The sequence below is a fragment of the Mus caroli genome, unplaced genomic scaffold, assembly GCF_978045245.1.
Source record: "Mus caroli unplaced genomic scaffold, Mus_caroli_1 scaffold_6, whole genome shotgun sequence".
NCBI classification, from domain to species: domain Eukaryota; kingdom Metazoa; phylum Chordata; class Mammalia; order Rodentia; family Muridae; genus Mus; species Mus caroli.
In genome coordinates, this window is record NW_028227261.1 from 96,339,994 (window position 1) to 96,358,291 (window position 18,298).

Genomic DNA, 18,298 nt, shown 5'->3' on the forward strand with positions numbered 1-18,298 from the left:
ATTTAATTATTTGAAAATTTCATACATCATTCCTATTCCTCCCTCTGCCTCCAAATCCTCTCACATCTCCTAAATTTCCTCTCAAAATCATCACATCTTCTTTAATTATTAGTTATACATAAATGATATACTATATAATATATATCAATACACTAATATAGTATTGATAATACATAATTAATAATTGTAATTCATTTAATTGATGATAAATAATAATATATTAATCATACATGTTAATTTTAACCATTATATTACTTTATTATATATTATCCATATATAATATATAATTATTATATTATAAGCATGTATATTTTCCTGAGTTCGTTTAGTGTTACTTGTATGTATATGTGCATTGGGCTGACCACTTGTGTAGAGGTTACATCTGTAACCTCACATTTCTCAACCCATATTCTTTGTTCCCTAAAATAACAACTCTGAGACTGAATTATTATGAATAAATGATTTGGTCAAAAGCTATGTAAAATGGGAACTTCTGGTTTGTTTGTGAAGTCAGTTATGTCAAAGGATGTTTTGCTGTGGCACAAAGGTGAAAGGATGTTTTGCTAAAACAGACACATAAAAGAATATTTTCCTGAAGAAGACATGGGTGAAAGGATATTTTGCTATAGTTGACATGTGAAAAAGTACACATGATGAAAGAATATAAATATGGCCCACAGACAGTGGAAGCTCAAGCTTTGGTTTGCTTTGATCCATCTCGTTATTCTTCACTAACAACACACATGTATTGGTCTGCCTTACGTTGTGTTGTTGAACTCAGGTCGTGGTGATGCCAGAGATAAACTCATTAAAGTACTACTCATGAGGTTCCTGCTGCTTCTTGCCGCTTCTTTAGCCTGGGGCTGGTTGGTGAGCCTTGAGGTTTCTTCAGGATTGAGCTGCCGCTGCTGGTTCGTGCATGGTGTTTGCCTGCCGAGAGGACTGGTCTGAAGCTGCTGGTTTGTATTTGGCATTTTCTACAGGACTGAACTGCTGATATCCTGACAACAAAAATCAAGCTCACTCCCAAAGAGCTATTGCTAGCCAGGTTCACTTCTCTCATATTCTAACTTTTTTCCTTCTGCTGGGTGGTGGGCTAGAGGAGAAGTTAAGTCCTTATTAAAGTAGGTTGGAAAAATTTATGCCTACAACTCTGGCTCTGTTCCTCCACTAGCTAATAACTTAATATCCCATAGATTCTATTCTATGAATGCCACAGGACAGGTTACCTGGTTCTCATCTTCATGCATCTGTCTCCAACAGCATTCCCAGGGCCATTCTCCTTCCTGTGCCTCACTATTTCCCAGAATCCTCACCCCACTCCCGTCTCTCTGCCAGAGATCCCACCTTCTAATCCTGCCTCAACTCATTGGCCAAAGGCTTTTTTATTGACAGGTGAATGCTTTTACACAGTGCTTAAGAGATTGTCTCTACACACCTGGAATTGGGGTCAGATTCTCCTCAGGGAGCTCGTCCCTGGGAGAAACTGATTCTGCGTATTAGAGCTCAATCTCTAATGCAGATCTAGCATCAGAGGATGACCTCTCCCCTTGACATTGCTATGTGTACAGTGCACAGACAGACTTTTTCGTTGCACTCCCTAGCCTAGCAGGCTTAGATGTTAAATTGGTCAGAGGTATTTTTACCTTCTTTCTCCTGTTCAGCTGTGCTCAGTTATGATCACGTACTGTTGCTATCTTGGAAATATTAAATATGGCCACCCAATGTGATGGACAGAGCCTTGGATTCAAATGAGTTGTCCAGAGTTCACACTGGACAAGGCCAACTATCTGTGACTGACTTACAGATCTCTTTACAAAGTGACATGAGCAACTTGACAAGTAAAAGCACTACTGTGATAATATGCTTAATACGTACAAAATGTGGCTCAATTAAAATATTTTCAAATTGAAGGGTGAGAGACCATAGCTCTTTTGGTAAAGTGCTTGCCTTGAGAGCTCAAGAACCTAGGTTTGATCCCCAAACTGATAGATAAATCTAGGTGTGGTTCCACAAGTTCATGATCTAACACTGGGACAGGAGGATAAAAAGATCCATGGGCTTTCCTGGTATGAATGAAGATGACCCCACATTGGCTGGTATATAAGAAGGCTTGGTTCCTGGTGGGTGGATTAAGAAATCTGACCTTGTTGGAGGAGGTCACTGGAGGTGAGTTTTGAGGTTTCCATACCTGCCTGCCTACTACCTTTCTCCCCTCCATGATGATCATGAATTAGCTCTCTGAAATTGTTAGCAATTTCCCAATTTATGCTTTCTTCTAAGAGTTGCTTTGGTCATGGTATCTATTCACAGCAATAGAGCTGTAATTGAGACAGCTATCCAGCCAGCCTAGCCTAATTGGTGAGCTCAAGCCCAATAATAGATCTGTCTTGAAGGAGGTAGATAGTGTTTCTGGGGCTGACATCTCAGGTTTATGTCTGACCTCCAAATGCAGCTGTTCATATATGCACATGCATCCTGTAAACATGAACACACATGCACAAAAATATAAGTAAATAGGAATGCTTAAATTGTCATGGCTTAAGCTAGTCTCTAAAGCATGCTTTCTCAGTGTTAAAGTGATCCCTGGGTGACAGTATTGAACAGTGCTCATACAGCTCTTTGGATCACCAAGCAAAACCATGTCAATGATTGTCCTCACTTGGCCCTAATTCCTGTATCAGAGTGGGAAGCTATTTTGGAGAGTTTAGGAAAATAGTTTCTCAAGCATGAGTCTAAATTTCTACAATGCATAGAATATGTCTTCATTAATTAATCCAATACTGAAGTTGCTTAATGGAGCAGGAAGATTTGTTCCTAGGTCCCTGTATTATCAGCATGTTCAATAAAAAACTCATCATCCTCCCTGAACCCTGGAAATTGCTTTTACTGCATATCATTATATACTCCTCAGCTTCCAAAGGTCTTCATTCTGGGAGTGATCCCAATGCCCACATCTTCCTCCTGTATTGTCTAAGCTCTAACACTTTACAGGCTAACAGTTCAATTCATACCTCCCTCATTACTTTCTACCTCAGCCTAAGGCCCCATTAATTTGTTGTTCACCATAGCATCAACCTAGTGGGGCTCCCTACCAGTCATGTTTCTACTCCAGTGTTATGGTTTGGATATGAGCTTTCCTCTGCAAAGGTTCATGTAGAAGGAGTGTGGTTACATTAAGCACCTCAGAATTCTGTCTTACGGTTTGGGTACATGATTGTTAGAAATACTCTCAATGTTGGAGAGAAAGGAAGACCAGGAATTCCATGTTGAATACTTGAAATCTGTACTTTTGATAGAAAACAAAGGAGAATGTTATTTACTCCAGTCTATCATGGAAAAAATACCAGGCTGGAATTCTGGACATATCCCACATATAGGGAAAGAATGGTTTGGACTTTGCCTAGCCTTTGTCATTTGGAGTCAGAAGAGCAATGCCAAGGCAATTACCTTGCCTAGCCCTTTTTATAATACAACTTCTATCTGGTCCCCAAGTACACTATAAACCTCCATTCTGCATCCTTATTTCTTTTGCCTCCCTGAATCCTAGATCTTACCGAGAAATTCCTCATTTGGAAAGACAGAAAGGGGAGACTGGGAACTGCCTTGTGAGCCCCTATCTAACAGCAAACCCCTCCTTGTTGCTGCCTATTGTCTTCCTCTTCCTCCTCCTGCTCCTCTTTAGCTGGAGTCCTCCACACTCAAAATATACATCCCTTAAAGGATCACACATGAGGCAGGAGATAAGTGTTTGAAGTCCTAGATACTTAGAAGGTGGAAGCAGGAGGATTTCTTCTTGAGCTTATGAGTTCAAGATCAGTCGGGTCCATATAGTAAGACCTCATCTCAAAACAAAAATAGCTGTGTTCTAAAACCCCCGAGGAAAACAGTGATAAAAGTCTCTGCTATATCATCTTGAAAAGGCACACCCCACAATAGGCTTTACTTCTAGATTTTTTTTTTTATTTCTCAACTTACTCCATCAGCCATCAGCACTGTTTACATGTTCTGACTGCGGCTTACAGCTGTACAACGCAACTCAGTTCAGCAAATCACAGCTAGGCCCTGAGCCAGGACGTGAATCCAAAAGCAACATGGACAACTGCATCCATCAGGCTGGGCGGCCTTGTGAGAGATGCTTTTGGCAAGGCAGGGAGCACTGAAGAAGGATGAGAACACTCCTCGCAAAGCCTGCCCTCAGAGAAGTAGAATGTGGTCTGTAACCTTTACAGTGGCCCCAGTATAATCCCCTTTCCTAGAGTATAAACTAAACATTTAAAAAGATTTCCTAAAGATTTTCCTGGCCTGTCATTTCTGAGATAAGTTTATATGCATATTTACTGCTCCCATGTGGGTGTAACAGTGACAAGGCTGTGCTGGATTAGGTATCGGATGGATGTGGTGGGATTCAGAGGACTGGAAAGAGGAAACATCTAAAAATTAAAAGGTTCTTGGATGAGATCTGTCTAAATTGGCATAATGTTTGCCTAGGATACACTGGTTTCAATCACCGATACCCATACAAATAAGATTGGTAGTGCAGGCCTATAATCTTAGCAGGTAGAGGTAGAAAGGTTAGACGGTCAAGTTCTGCCTTGGCTACAAAGAAAGTTTAAGGCCAGCCTGGGCTGCATGAGACCCAACTGGAAAGAAGGAAGGGGAAGGGGTGTTCCCTAATCATGAATTAGGAATTTGCTGATAATGTGAGGCGTCTGTTTAACATCCTGAATGGCTCTTGGAGGCCTGAGCATGCAAGCACAGACCCCAGGGTGTATTAGCTTTTTACTCTTCTTTCATTTGTTAAATCATTAGACTGCCTTCCTAAGGCTCGCCACCAAGGTCTACTCTCTATCTGGCCACTCACTCATTCCTGAGACTGGTCACCATGGTCCAACTATCAAAAAAAAAAATCAAGGTCCAGCAATCAAAATTCATTGTTGTGACTCATCTAGTTAAAATATCCAATGAGAACTCACCAATGTGCCCTAGCTCATTCTAACACAGACCTTCCCCTTTTCCCCCTCTTAAAATTAACACTTGCAAAGCTACTTGCTGCTATTTCTGCCTGAGTCAGATCCATCTGCCTTGTCTCTTTGCCTTGTCTAATAAAAGATCTCTTTGTGCTTGCACTTGGAAATTGGTGTCTGGGTTTGGTCTGTGCCTAATCAGGGTCCAGAGAGGAGCACCCCACAGTATGAGGGTCTCATCACATCCTAACCAAATTAAGGTGACAAAAGAGTGTTGGAAATCGTTGAATGAGGGAAGCGTTTGGTTGTAGACATGAGATCCTTAGTTTAATCGCACACAAGCGGAGCCATGGTAGTGCATGGTTGTCATCTCAGCTCTGGGGAGACAGAGACAGGATCATACCTGGGCCTCACTGTCCAAATAGACTAGCCTAACCAGTGAGTTCCAGGCCAAAGAGAGATCCTGTCTCAGAATACACAAGGTGGCTGGCTTCTGTGGAATGATATCAAATGAAACTGACCACAGGCCTCCATATTCCACATACACATGTATACACGTGTACCCACAGGAACACATACATGTATATGCTCAAAGAAAGCAAAGATTGAGGAATAATTGACTGGGAAGTTGAAGGAAACCCAGGCACTCTCATTCTTGTGAGCAGAAGGAAAAAAGTCCCTGAAGAGGGAAGAGGAGGCCAGCTTGGTCAATCACCACTGAGAGGATGAGAGGGCTAAGGAGCAAGAAGTGGTAATCCATCTGCAAAGCTGGTAACCTTGACAGGGTAGGTCATACCATAGATCTGAGAGCTAGCATGAAATCAAAGCATGGATTAGAAATGTTTCCCACCAGCCCTTCAGAGAACCCTGAGTTGGTTACGTTCAGTCTGACTTCATTTGATCGGTGGAGTGTTCATTTTAGAAAAACAAAACTACCATAAAACATTAGAACTGAACAAATTGTTTTCCCAAAGTACCAGCCCCCTTCACTGCCAGATGATTGAAAGATCACACACCAAATACATCCACATCTCCTTTCTTAGCTAACAATTTCCATTTGTGCACACAAATTATCAAAGCGCTTCTGTCCATGAATAGCATCACACCGTCTAGCATCAACCATTGACACTGTGCAAAATGCTGACAAGATGCTGAGTCAATAATGGCTCAACAGTGTGCAACATTAACATCCAGAGTCCTTAGAAAGACTCTTTTAGTATAGAAAAATGCACCATTTCAAGGGGACAGCATCCTTTGCTTTAGCCTCTTCAAAATTCAGCAGCGCGAGACAGTTCTAGATGAATTGTACCACAGGAGTGAATCAGCATGACACGGTCAAATTATTCACAGTCTATTTTTTGCAACAATCTCTTCGAGCTGATGCAAAGATAAATAAATGTGTCCTAGGCATAACTCTGACACTCTCTGGAGATCAATTCAATTAAAATATAAAGCCACAGATATGACTTGCTTTTGTAGTGCCCTGGTAATGAGTCGGATTAAGGTCTGCAAACCAACCTCACTCCTGGCCTTTGTTCAAAGTCCCAGAGTGTAGCCCAAGAGCCAGACTGGAGGTTGTATTAGGTTAGCCCGGGGAAGGGCCAGAGTGAACTGAGGACTACAAAAAGTCATGGAAATTCTGAGTTATGATCATAGCACTCTATGTACAATTATCCTACATACTCAGAATGATAATTTCTGTGGATGTCTGTTTATGAGTGAAGTAACTGTTTTGGCATCAGCCAGGTGAAATCATGATTGGCTGCATCTTTCTGGATTAAGAAATACTTGGAGACTGCACTAAGCTAATGTGACATTTAGTCAATTTTTTTATTCTCTCATATTTTCCTTTTGAAAAATGTGTTTCAGATTTTAAAATAACAAGAAAAAAACAATGATTTAAATAACCATGTTTTTAAGTATGTTTAAGTATGGCCATAACTTAGGTAATATTATATATCTATATATGTATATATAACATATATGATATATATGTGTGTATATATATATATATATATATATATATATATTTCATATGACCTGTAGAAAATATATGTCCAATAATATTTAGAGTACCCTATGTACATTCTCATGTATATTTTTATTCTTATTGATGATTACAAATTTTCTTTTAATAAACAGATATAGCATCATCCATGCACTCATTCGGTTTAAGTTTTGCAATTTAACTGTGAAAAATAAAACTGCCAATATCTGACTTATTTATTTTTAACTCATCTTCTAATTAAAGCCTGCAGGTAAATATAGAATTTAGTTACTCAGTCAAAGTCTGTATTTATGAGGCCCTGTGCATATGTTTCCAAGTTTCCTTTCAGGTATTTTCTCCAGTATTCTACCACATGAATTTGACTCGCACGGATTCTACCATACTATATTGATAGTTTTATTGATGATACATTAATTGGTGAAGAAAGAACCTGCACTATTTTGTCCTTAATGTGAAACTTAACCTTTTATGAAGTGTGCATGATGCCTGGTGTGTGTTTGACATTAATAAATGTTGCCTGAATGAATCAGAGATTCTTAACAACCATGGTGAGTTTCACTTATAACATAAATATAAGTTCAAGTCTTTTCACTCACAATCTATGTCCTAAAACTTGCAAGACAGTTATGATGGTTACCTGTGTGCTTAAGGGGCTGGGAATGTCGATTATTTTTCTTTTCCATATTTTTATTACATTTGAGTGTGTGTCTGTGCCTATGTTTTGTGTGTGTGTGTGTGTGTGTGTCTGAGGGGTGTGTGTGTGTCTGAGGGGTATGTGTGTTGTGTGTGTGTGTGTCTGTGGTGTGTGTGTGTGTGTCTCTGAGGGGTGTGTGTGTGTCTGTGTTGTGTGTGTGTGTCTGTGTTGTGTGTGTTGTGTGTGTGTCTGTGTCTGTGTTGTGTGTGTGTCTGAGGGGTGTGTGTGTGTCTGTGGTGTGTGTGTGTGTCTGAGGGGTGTGTGTTGTGTGTGTGTGTCTGTGGTGTGTGTGTGTGTCTGTGTCTGTGTTGTGTGTGTGTGTTGTGTGTGTGTCTGAGGGGTGTGTGTGTGTCTGTGGTGTGTGTGTGTGTGTGTGTCTGTGTCTCTGAGGGGTGTATGTGTTGTATGTGTGTGTCTGTGTCTGTGTTGTGTGTGTGTTGTGTATGTGTGTCTGAGGGGTGTGTGTGTGTCTGTGATGTGTGTGTGTGTGTGTCTGTGTTGTGTGTGTTGTGTGTGTGTGTGTTGTGTGTGTGTCTGTGTTGTGTGTGTTATGTGTGTGTGTGTGTGTGTGTGTGTGTGTGTAATGGCGCATGAGCAGAGTTTGAGGGACAACATTCTTTCTTTCTACCACACAGGTCCTACACATTGAACTCAGGCTGTTTGGCTTGACAGCAAGCCCGTTTGTTTTCTGAGCCTTCTGATCAGTCCGTCCTCTCTCTAAATTGGATGATCTGTTCTTTGAACAATGCAGATATGTTCCTACTGAGAGAGTGGAAGTAAAAGTGATACAGTTGACATCAGGGCTGGGGAAATAGTTTAGCAATATAGAATTTGCCCTGGATACCCAAAGACCTGAGTTCTATATTTAGGTCTACCATAGACAGTTGCCATCAAAACTAGGTCCACACATAATGACTGAGTACATAATAACATTATGACATGTAGACCTAGTCGATTCTAAACTGGAAAGAATTCGGTAAAAACTTTTTAATATAGTCCCATATCTAATTAAATTGTGTTATAAAATTCTACTAAACCATGAAAACATGGGTAAATATCTTCAGAGGTTAGTACTGACGGTACCCAGCCAAGAATCTCCCAGGGTAATTGAGATTTATTTTTCAACTGGGCTTCTGATTTCTCTTAAACTTATCATTAGTAGGATGGTGTTAATATGCTCACGTGATTACTCTATTGGTCTCTTCGTCGAGTGTTTTTCACCCATTTATATAGTTCATCCTGAAGAGAATGCTAGAAGACAGGGGCTAACACCTCCTCACTTTACAGATGAAAGGACTGAGTTTGTTTCAGTCAAGAAAGCCTGGACCTATCACCCATGCTCTCAGCCCTTACCCATGGATTCTCTCAGCCATGTAACAGATATTTGTTGTGTGCTTACAAATGTGCAGGGCACTGTACTGGGTCCTAGGAGTCTGGTGGTGCTCAAAACAAGCACGGTGCCTGCTCTCTTTGAGGGTTCAGTAGGAGCAAGAGCAAGGAATAAATATGGAAGCACAAGTTGAGATAATAGCTATAAAGAGAAATTGCAGGGTGCTCTGGGGTGCTCTGAAGGCTCCCTTCCTGAGATACGACAACCAGCAAAGGTCTCTCTGGGAGAGTGATAATTAAGCTAAGAGTAGATGGATTAGCCAAAGTCGAAGAAAACCTGGGGAAGAATGTACGAGGTTCTGAGAAGAGCGTGGCTGAGTGTTTTCTAATCCTTTGACAAGCTTTCAGAGTGAGATCTATCTTAGCCCCGGGCCATTAAGGATCAATTTCTCTGTGTCCCCCTCTTCTGACTTTATATTCACTACATTTGCTTTTAGGGATGGATATTTGCTTTCCATTCAGCTTAACAATAAGAAGAATGTGCTGACTGGGCAAGCCTTTGCTGCTTGTATTTGTTACGAGAGTCCTTCCTCCTTGCAACTTAGTAAATCCATGTTACAGCAATCCCGAGTATGTTGTCTTCTTGTGAAGTCTGCCCACTGCAATGGTCTAGCTTCTGCATTGTTCCTTCCCAGTTCCCACCAGCCTTCCCTTCAATACTCCAAATGATTCTGTCTTGACCACCCTCACTTTTCCATGTGCAGCTCTAGAAATGGGTCATATTTCCTTTAAAAGAATGATGTCTTTAAACTGATAATCGATTTAGTGAGCACGCACTCCTTGATTATATTGATGGGGTTTAGTGAAAAGAGAATCCATTTGGAAGACAGTCTGAATGAAATCATGTTCGGAGTATTCAGGGAAGAAAACAGAGACCATCTTGCCTTGGCAGTCATGTGCTGAGTGACTAATGCTAGTGTTCCTTTATGAGACTGTTTTATTATAAAACTGTAGTAAACCGTGCTGGCGTGTCCCCACAGTCAGCATGGAAATGAAACTTACTCATAATATTTACTTCTTCTCCAGAGTGCCTTAGCAGACCTGAAACATCTGAACTAACAAAAGTCCTCCAACTTATAATATGTCCCAGCTGTTGTGAGGCTTGTGTGCATGCCTGTGTGTGTGTGTGTGTGTGTGTGTGTGTGTGCGCGAGCCTCGGAGGGGATTTCCTTGTATTTATTCATTTATGTGCCCTTTGCAGTAGGGCAAGCTCCGTCCAACTGGAATTCGATGTGTCTTTACTAAGCATTTGTTATATGTAGAACATTGGCTCGTGTCTAAAATGTCTTCCAAGCAGCACACAGCTGAGAGCCATGAAAGATGAGATTGTATATTGTTTAGGCACAGTGATATGGCTGAGTGGTATTTTCACAGTCAACAATTCATTTTTTCTGCCAGTACAGAATGCCACATTATTAACAAGTGGGTATTATCTGGCGACTCTCATGAAAAGATACATTTGTATCACTGTTTTCTATTATTAATTGTTTATGAGCAGCTGGTTAACTTTTAATATTACAGAGATAAAAATCATCAGGGGCTCTATTAAATTTGGTTCTTTTTTTTTTCCTTATCATCTTCTCTAAGTTGGGAGAAGAAAGCAAGACAGGTCATAAATGTCTCAAGTTTGAAAAAAAAACAATGTAAGGAGTGCAAGAAAAACCCATTACATGTCTTTCCCACCTTCTTTCTAAACAGGAGCATTTATTCAAGTAAGTGAACTTAACTCTGGGGTTACAGCAATGGGCAAGTCTCTGAACAAGAAACTTGCAGCCTGGACAAGGAGAAGAGTAATGATAGCAACAACTAATAATGAGTGTGGGGCTTGGGGATTCAGTGGTAGAATGCTTGCCTGGTCAAGATCATGGGTTCTAACCACAGCACCAGAAAAAGACCAGAACACAAGGGCATAGGTCAGCGGATGGAAGGCTCGTCTAGAATACTTAAAAATCTACCTTCTTTATTCAGCTTTACAGAAACAGGGCACAGTGGGGCACATGTGCAATCCTAGCAACAGGAGGTGGAGACAGGAGGATCAGAAGTTCAAAGGCATCCTTGGCTTCCTAATACATTTGAGGCAATCCTGAGGTCCATGAGACCCTGTCTGGGAAGTAATAGGCAGGTTGTAAGGAGGGAAGAGGGGAGGGGGACAGTGTCGGAGAGGTGTGCTGAGAACACGTGGGAGTCTGAGGATGCTCACACAGATTGGCGTTTGAGCTGAGAAGTCAACTAGGCACATAGGAGGTCAGGAAAAGGAGTATTCGGGGAAGAATCCCAGGAAGTGGATTCCATAGGTGCAGGGATATGAGAGCTATTCTTGCATGACTTTTCTTTCATTTTGTGCCTTTCTGTGGCTGCCAAGTGAAAGCTATATGCCAAAGGATGCAAAGGAAAAAAATTAAAAGGAACAGACAGAATCACTTTGGCTAATAGGGGGAGGTGAGCACTTGATGCAGAATGGTGCATAACTACATTTATATAGGACAGCCAGGATCATCTAAATCCAGGAATCCCTATCACTTATTACAGGGTTGAAGAGGCCTACTGAGAGAACATTGGCCAACACTGACTTTCAAATCACTTGCCTCAGGGAGCAAGTCATTTCAGAGCTCAATAAAACATTCTGAATGTTGAGAGTTTGAGCCAGCAAGCCACAGGAAAACCTCCACTGCTCTCCAGGCCTCCATCCTGCATCTGACCATGGGGGACAGGACAGGACAGGACAGGACAGGACTCAGAAGTAGTTCTTCAGAGAGGCCCAAGTCATAGACCGAACTGCCAGCTCTCAGGTTGGGCGCCTGTTGGCAGGGATGTCTCAGGGCTAGGACACTAACCTCAGAGTGCTAAGTGTGGTGGTGTAGGATGACGATAGGAATGGGACCCAAGGTTACACCATGTGGCCCACAGAGTGAAAGCTGAGGGAGACAGTCTTGAGACACTCCAGAAGAGACTCCCATGCCATGACTGCCCACTCCCACATCCTTTTGCATGCCTCATGGATTATTCTCAGACCTCATGATATCATCTCAGGGGTGGAACACCTGCCTAATATGTGTAAACTTCTGGGTTCAATCTTCAACAACAATAACAACAAATTAGAAAAGATAGAAGCAAGTTTTTAATTATGTGTAAATAAGTAAACAAAAATCTAAAGTTTCTAATGCAGAAATTCACCACTGCTATAGTGTTGTGTGTGTGTGTGTGTGTGTGTGTGTGTGTGCACAGACATGTATTTTTTGCTCCTAAGTCTCCAGGCCCTTCACCCTTCCACTTTCAGGACCTGCTATGGCATCAAGACCCTGTCTATCATAAATGATGCTGCAGCTTCCAGATTCTACTTTCCATGTAACTAAAGCATACCGCATGATCACATGACCAGGATGAGCCAATGAGATTCTTCATGCAAAAACAAAACAAAATATTGCTTTAGGGTTCATTCATCATGGCACATGGCAGCAGCAGCAGAGTCTGAAGGATCAGCCATGGTGACAGGAAGTCACAGGGTCCAGTGGCTCCTGGGCTGAACTTGCAAAAGTGCCTCCCAGCCACGACCTTGTTTTTCACTCGGATTTCTAGTTTACGTACTTAGGCTTGTGGTTGATTTCTTGAGCTTCACCCTCTTCTAGAAAATTCTTCATAGCGTACATTAGATAGAGCTGGTGTTGGTTGTTGACAGTGAGAATGACAGGCAACAAAAGGGGCATTTTGTGGGAGTTGTTTTGATTTGAGCCCTACCTGATGCTATACTTTGTACTGTCCCACAAACAGAGTTTTCATAGGCATAAAAAGTTGTTATCATAACTCCTCACGGCCCAGCACTGGGTTCTCCCAATGTGAAGTTCAAGTGATTGGCAATTAGCTATCATTATATTATATTATATTATATTACCATGCATTGTGCCCACTCATTGGTCACAGGTGATCTCCCAACAGCCTCCTGGGCATCAACCACATTTTGCATTTTTAACTGAGACTTCACAGAAATCTTAAGCTCCATCCACCATTGAGTTTGGTCTCATCATGGCTTACATGCTGGGCCTTGCACTACATCTCACAGCTGAGCCAACTTTAAAATATGACCTATTTTATGGTGCAGTACAAGCCAAGGCTTTGGTTCTACCATTGAATGTAAGTCAATTGTAGCTTGCACACGTGGGTGTCACGTGGCCTTAGCCAGACCCTGTCAGGGCTCAAAGAGGGTCATGTTTGATTTATGTGTTCTTGATAGCACCTCACTTTTTATTTGGATTTAGAGATAGCTTTAAACACATCAATCAAATGAGCTGTTTTAAAATCTTTCTTCTCAGCTGTCCCTGGTGCCAGATTGTCTAACAAATAGAGGCATAGACAGATGTAATTTGTGGCTGGTGGAGACAATTCTGTGTCATGCAGCAGGCCAGCTGATGGCACAATCCACAGCCCAGTCCATGCCTGACTCACAGGCAGTAAGTAGACTTCTAACTCATACCCAGATGGACGTTTAACTCCCCCACACGTCAAGTAAGGAAGGTTTGCCGCAGAAGATTGATTTAAACATTTGTTTGAAACTTGACCGTTGAACTTGGCATTGTATGATAACACACTTTTGCATATCACACTGTTCTTACTGGATTAAAAACTGATGTCTATGGTAACTTGCAAAACAGAACTTAGGCTAAATAATAAGCAGGATATGTGATATCTCATGTATGTACCAGAGACACATAAACAGACACTCCAGTCCCAAACACTTCAATAGGATTACAGTGTTTCTCTCATGATAGCAGGGTGAGAGAATAACCAGGATTTGTGTGCAAATAAAGCTCAGACATAAACATTGGAATGAGATAGCCCTGGTTTCTAACAGAATTTAAGGATAAATATTTGTTACAGGGCTTATAACTGGCTACTCACTACAGTGCACAAAAAGCTTATTTAAAGTAACTTTTTTTTTAAAAGAAAGTGGAGAAAGACTGTTTTAACAGGAAGAACAGAGGGTAGGAAAACTATAGAGTGACAGAAAATCTCTTTCTCAGAGCTCAGAAAGCAGCAAATACTGAATCTTGCTATGGAAATGAGGTTTCTTCGGGTTGTCACACTTTGGGATATGAAGCACAATGAACAGCTACTTCTGTGACAAGGAGCCTGGCACTGAACAACTACCAGTGACTAAAGGGATGCCTTATCTCCAATGTTCTTTAGTTTCATCTTGACAAGGAAGTTGAACCCAAAGCACTCCTAGCCCCCAGTCTTCCTGGCAGGCCCTGTAGGGTGCCTGTGTGCTTGATTGGCAGGGTCTAGTACAGCCTGAGGGCTCAGTCCTATCCAGATGTGTCAAAGTTTTATTAGGAACATCTGGGTCCCTAGGACACCCTACTGGGCTACCAGGAAATTTGGGTAGGAATGGGTTGGTAACCTTCATACTTTATAAAATCAGTGCTGCTGATAAAAGATGTGAAACTTTGAAAGGCTGGAGTCCTGCACCTGTCCTGGTCGCTATTAGCTAGCTGCATGGGAACAGCCAAGAGAGCTGTCAGGAGGCCTGTAGACCTAAGCCAGCTGTGCCCCATGGGGATTTAGAGCACAGCTGTGCACGTGCCTAAATTCCATTTCTCAGGTGGCGTAAGTAAATGTCTCTGAAATATGCAGCATGACCTGTGGGTATCTCTCTCTCTCTCTCTCTGCGTATGTAATGCAGGAGGCGTCAGAACCTTCTTAGGGAGCCTGAAGTGAGGACCAAGGTCTTAGCTGAGGTCAGGGTCCATTGTTTACTGGGATTCCAGTATTCGCATAAGCCCACAAATGTGGTACGAGGATGGTAGAAAGTGGGCTGGGGATGGTTGATGAGTTTGTTTTGCCAGGAAGGAGGTGGTATATGGGGACATGCTTAGCTCTGTGACTGCTCCTTTATCCCAGAGAGACACTCGGATCCAGAGGACACAAGCTAAATGGGACATAAATTGGCCTGATTCACCTTTAAAAACTAAAATTAGAAAACTAAGTGTTCTAATGATAATTATTGTTATCAATGGCATGAACAGGCCCTCATTTATAGGTGGAGAGAGTAGAAATATTTGCTTGCAACAGGGCTTTGCTACACAGCCCTGGCTGACCTGAACTTCTCACGTAGACTAGGCTGCCCTGGAACTCACAGAGATCTAACTGCCTCTGCCTCTTGAGTGCTGGGATTAAAGGTGAGCACCACCATGCCTGGCCTACTTAGAGAGTCAATACTGTTAGACCAACCAACCAACCAACCAACCCCATATTAGGGACTCTGTAATACACAGATATGCAGGAGATTTCCATCTTTATTTTTACTATTATGAGTTAGTCGCCTTAGGTTCACATTTGTGATGCTTGGTGCCCAAGTTATGGTGTTATTTTTAATCTGTACCCCATAAAGTCGTAATACCTGGGGTCATAGGCCTGTGGTTCCCTGAGAGACTTTTGGAAAAGGTGGGGAACATGAAGAAAACCCTCTAAGTTGATGAAAAGATTGAAAATTTCAATCACTCTCAAATGTACAAGTTTCCAGGTCCTTTTCTGTAATCATTTTGAAGTAATTCCTTAAGTTTTAAGAGCATATCCTATAAATATGAAATATGTTCCTTACAACTAGGGAATTACCAGAAGGAGTTCAGGAAGTGCTATTTATGAATATAAGATATTGGAAATAACCTGTTTCCTGTTAACATGTCATTTCTTGGCTAAATTATGATATATTTATACAGCTCTAGTAAGTCACATTGCTGAGGAAGATGCAATTACACGGTGATTTGTTGACAATAGAGTGTTGTTTTTGAAAACCTAGTTAGCAAGCTTCTGTGGGTTCTCTTCTCATCAAATACATTTACATGAAAATTGGCAATATTAACATGTTGCTATTGGTTTCTTATCAAATTATGCTTTACTTCCTCAATTTTTACCACCCATATTTGGAATGAAAATAGCCAACTGTTAATCATTTTAATTTTTTTGAGAATTAATTTTTTATTAGGTATTTTCCTCATTTACATTTCCAATGCTATCCAAAAAGTCCCCAATACGCCCCCCCCCCACTTCCCTACCCACCCACTCCCACTTTTTGGCCCTGGCGTTCCCCTGTACTGGGGCATATAAAGTTTGCAAGTCCAATGGGTCTCTCTTTCCAGTGATGGCCTACTAGGCCATCTTTTGATACATATGCAACTAGAGTCAAGAGCTCTGGGGTACTGGTTAGTTCATAATGTTGTTCCACCTATAGGGTTGCAGATCCCTTTAGCTCCTTGGGTACTTTCTCTAGCTCCTCCATTGGGGACCCTGTGGTCCATCCACTAGCTGACTGTGAGCATCCACTTCTGTGTTTGCTAGGCCCCGGCATAGTCTCACAAGAGACAGCTATATCATGGTCCTTTCAGCCAACGCTTGCTAGTGTATGCAATGGTGTCATCCTTTGGAGGCTAATTATGGGATGGATCCCTGGATATGGCAGTCTCTAGATGGTCCATCCTTTCGTCACAGCTCCAAACTTTATCTCTGTAACTCTTTCCATGGGTGTTTTGTTCCCAATTCTAAGAAGGGGCACAGTGTCCACACTTTGGTCTTCGTTCTTCTTGAGTTTCATGCGTTTAACAAATTGTATCTTATATCTTGGGTATCCTAAGTTTTTTTGGGCTAATATCCACTTATCATTTTAAATTTATTATTTCTGAATTTTATGCAGCCAACTAGGGTTCCTTCAGGTTGGCGGCGCCATCTGCTGATCAACTCGTACACGTAAATTCAGACACAGAGGAAGCCAGGATGTATCAAAACCAAACTAAAAGGATTGAGAAGAAAAGTGGGGAAGAAACAGGAATCATGTGGAAGGCTGACATAGTTTAACCCTTGCATGGGTACCACTAACGCCCCTCAGCACAGTTGAGCATAAGCTTCATTGTTTATCTTTTTGCTGGGCCTTGTTACTGGACCATCTTTAATTCACAGTTCATGGACGCTATCAAAGACAGAATAGGAGCTACAGACAGGAGTGCAGGTGAGAGAGCAAACTGTAATGACCAGTAGGTCTGAGGCCCAGGGTAAAGAAAGATAGCCAAATAAACGATGTGCATGTGGGAAGGGGTGCATCAGACTGGCTCAGATTTAAGGTCACAAATGGGGAGACTTCTTCAGCACACATAACTAGAACAGAAGATGTTGATGGATGTTTTCTGTAGGCTGGAGCATCCGACACAAACAAGTGTGCCAATAGCTTAGAGGAAGTAATAAGAGGCGCGGTTACTGCTTGCTTATTATAGATCACCTATATTTTTTGTTCACAGAGATATAATAAATGATTTGTCCAACACTTTCTCAATTCCCAGGGACACTATGTCTACAATAATTCTCAAACCTATCCACCTTGCTAAGGAGGGCAGATCCACTAATGTATTAGTACTAATGCACAATGAACTTGTCTGTAGTCAATAACGCCTTGTGGTGGTTTGAATGAGGATGCCCTTAAGCTTCATATATTTGCATGTTTGGTTCCCATCTAGGCTGTTTGGGAAGACTTGGGAAGTATGGCCTTGTTGGAGGGGGTGTGGGCTTGGAGAACGTGTGTCACTAGGGGTGGGTTTTGAGGTTTCAAAAAGCTACACCAGGCCTAGTGTTGCTCTTTCTGCCTCCTGCCTGCAGATCAGGATGTAAGCTCTCAGTTACTGCTCCAGCACCGTGCCTTCCTCCCTGCCACCATGCTCCCTGCCAAATACATGCCTCCTTTTATACATAGCCACAGTCATGGGTTTCTCTTCACAGCAACAGAACAGTGGCTAAACTTCATCTTAGCAACTCTGACATCCATTCTACAGCTTTACAAAGGCCCCAGGTCACAGGTGTTATAATTGCCCCTACATAACACAGTTTAGGCATACTTACGTATTTGCAGTCTCCTGTCCCCTTGTTAGCTCCGCATGGTAGTAAGCAGTGATTTTGTACCTCACCAGCATGATCCCTTCTGTGTGCAGATGCCCTCTGATGCCTCCAGCCATCTATTACGGAAGACTGCTTTTTTAGAATTCTCAGCTGTATGTCCATTCACTTTGTAGAAAAGATAGGTGTGAGCCTGTATTAGGAGTAGATCATGGACTGGTCTCTGTTGGTAGAGTGCTTGTCTAGTATGCACAAAGATTTGGATTCGATCCACACCACAGCATCAAGCTATGAATGATGGTGACACAGACTCACAATCCCAGTCCTCAGGAGGAGGCAGGAGGGTTTGAAGTTCATGGTCTTTAACAG

General features: G+C 41.8%; 1 pseudogene; it reads left to right on the forward strand.

Annotated features, from left to right (window-relative positions):
• Positions 1-14,366: 14,366 nt before the first annotated feature.
• LOC110293320 (ATP synthase F(0) complex subunit j, mitochondrial pseudogene) lies at positions 14,367-14,544 on the forward strand (annotated as a pseudogene).
• Positions 14,545-18,298: the final 3,754 nt, after the last annotated feature.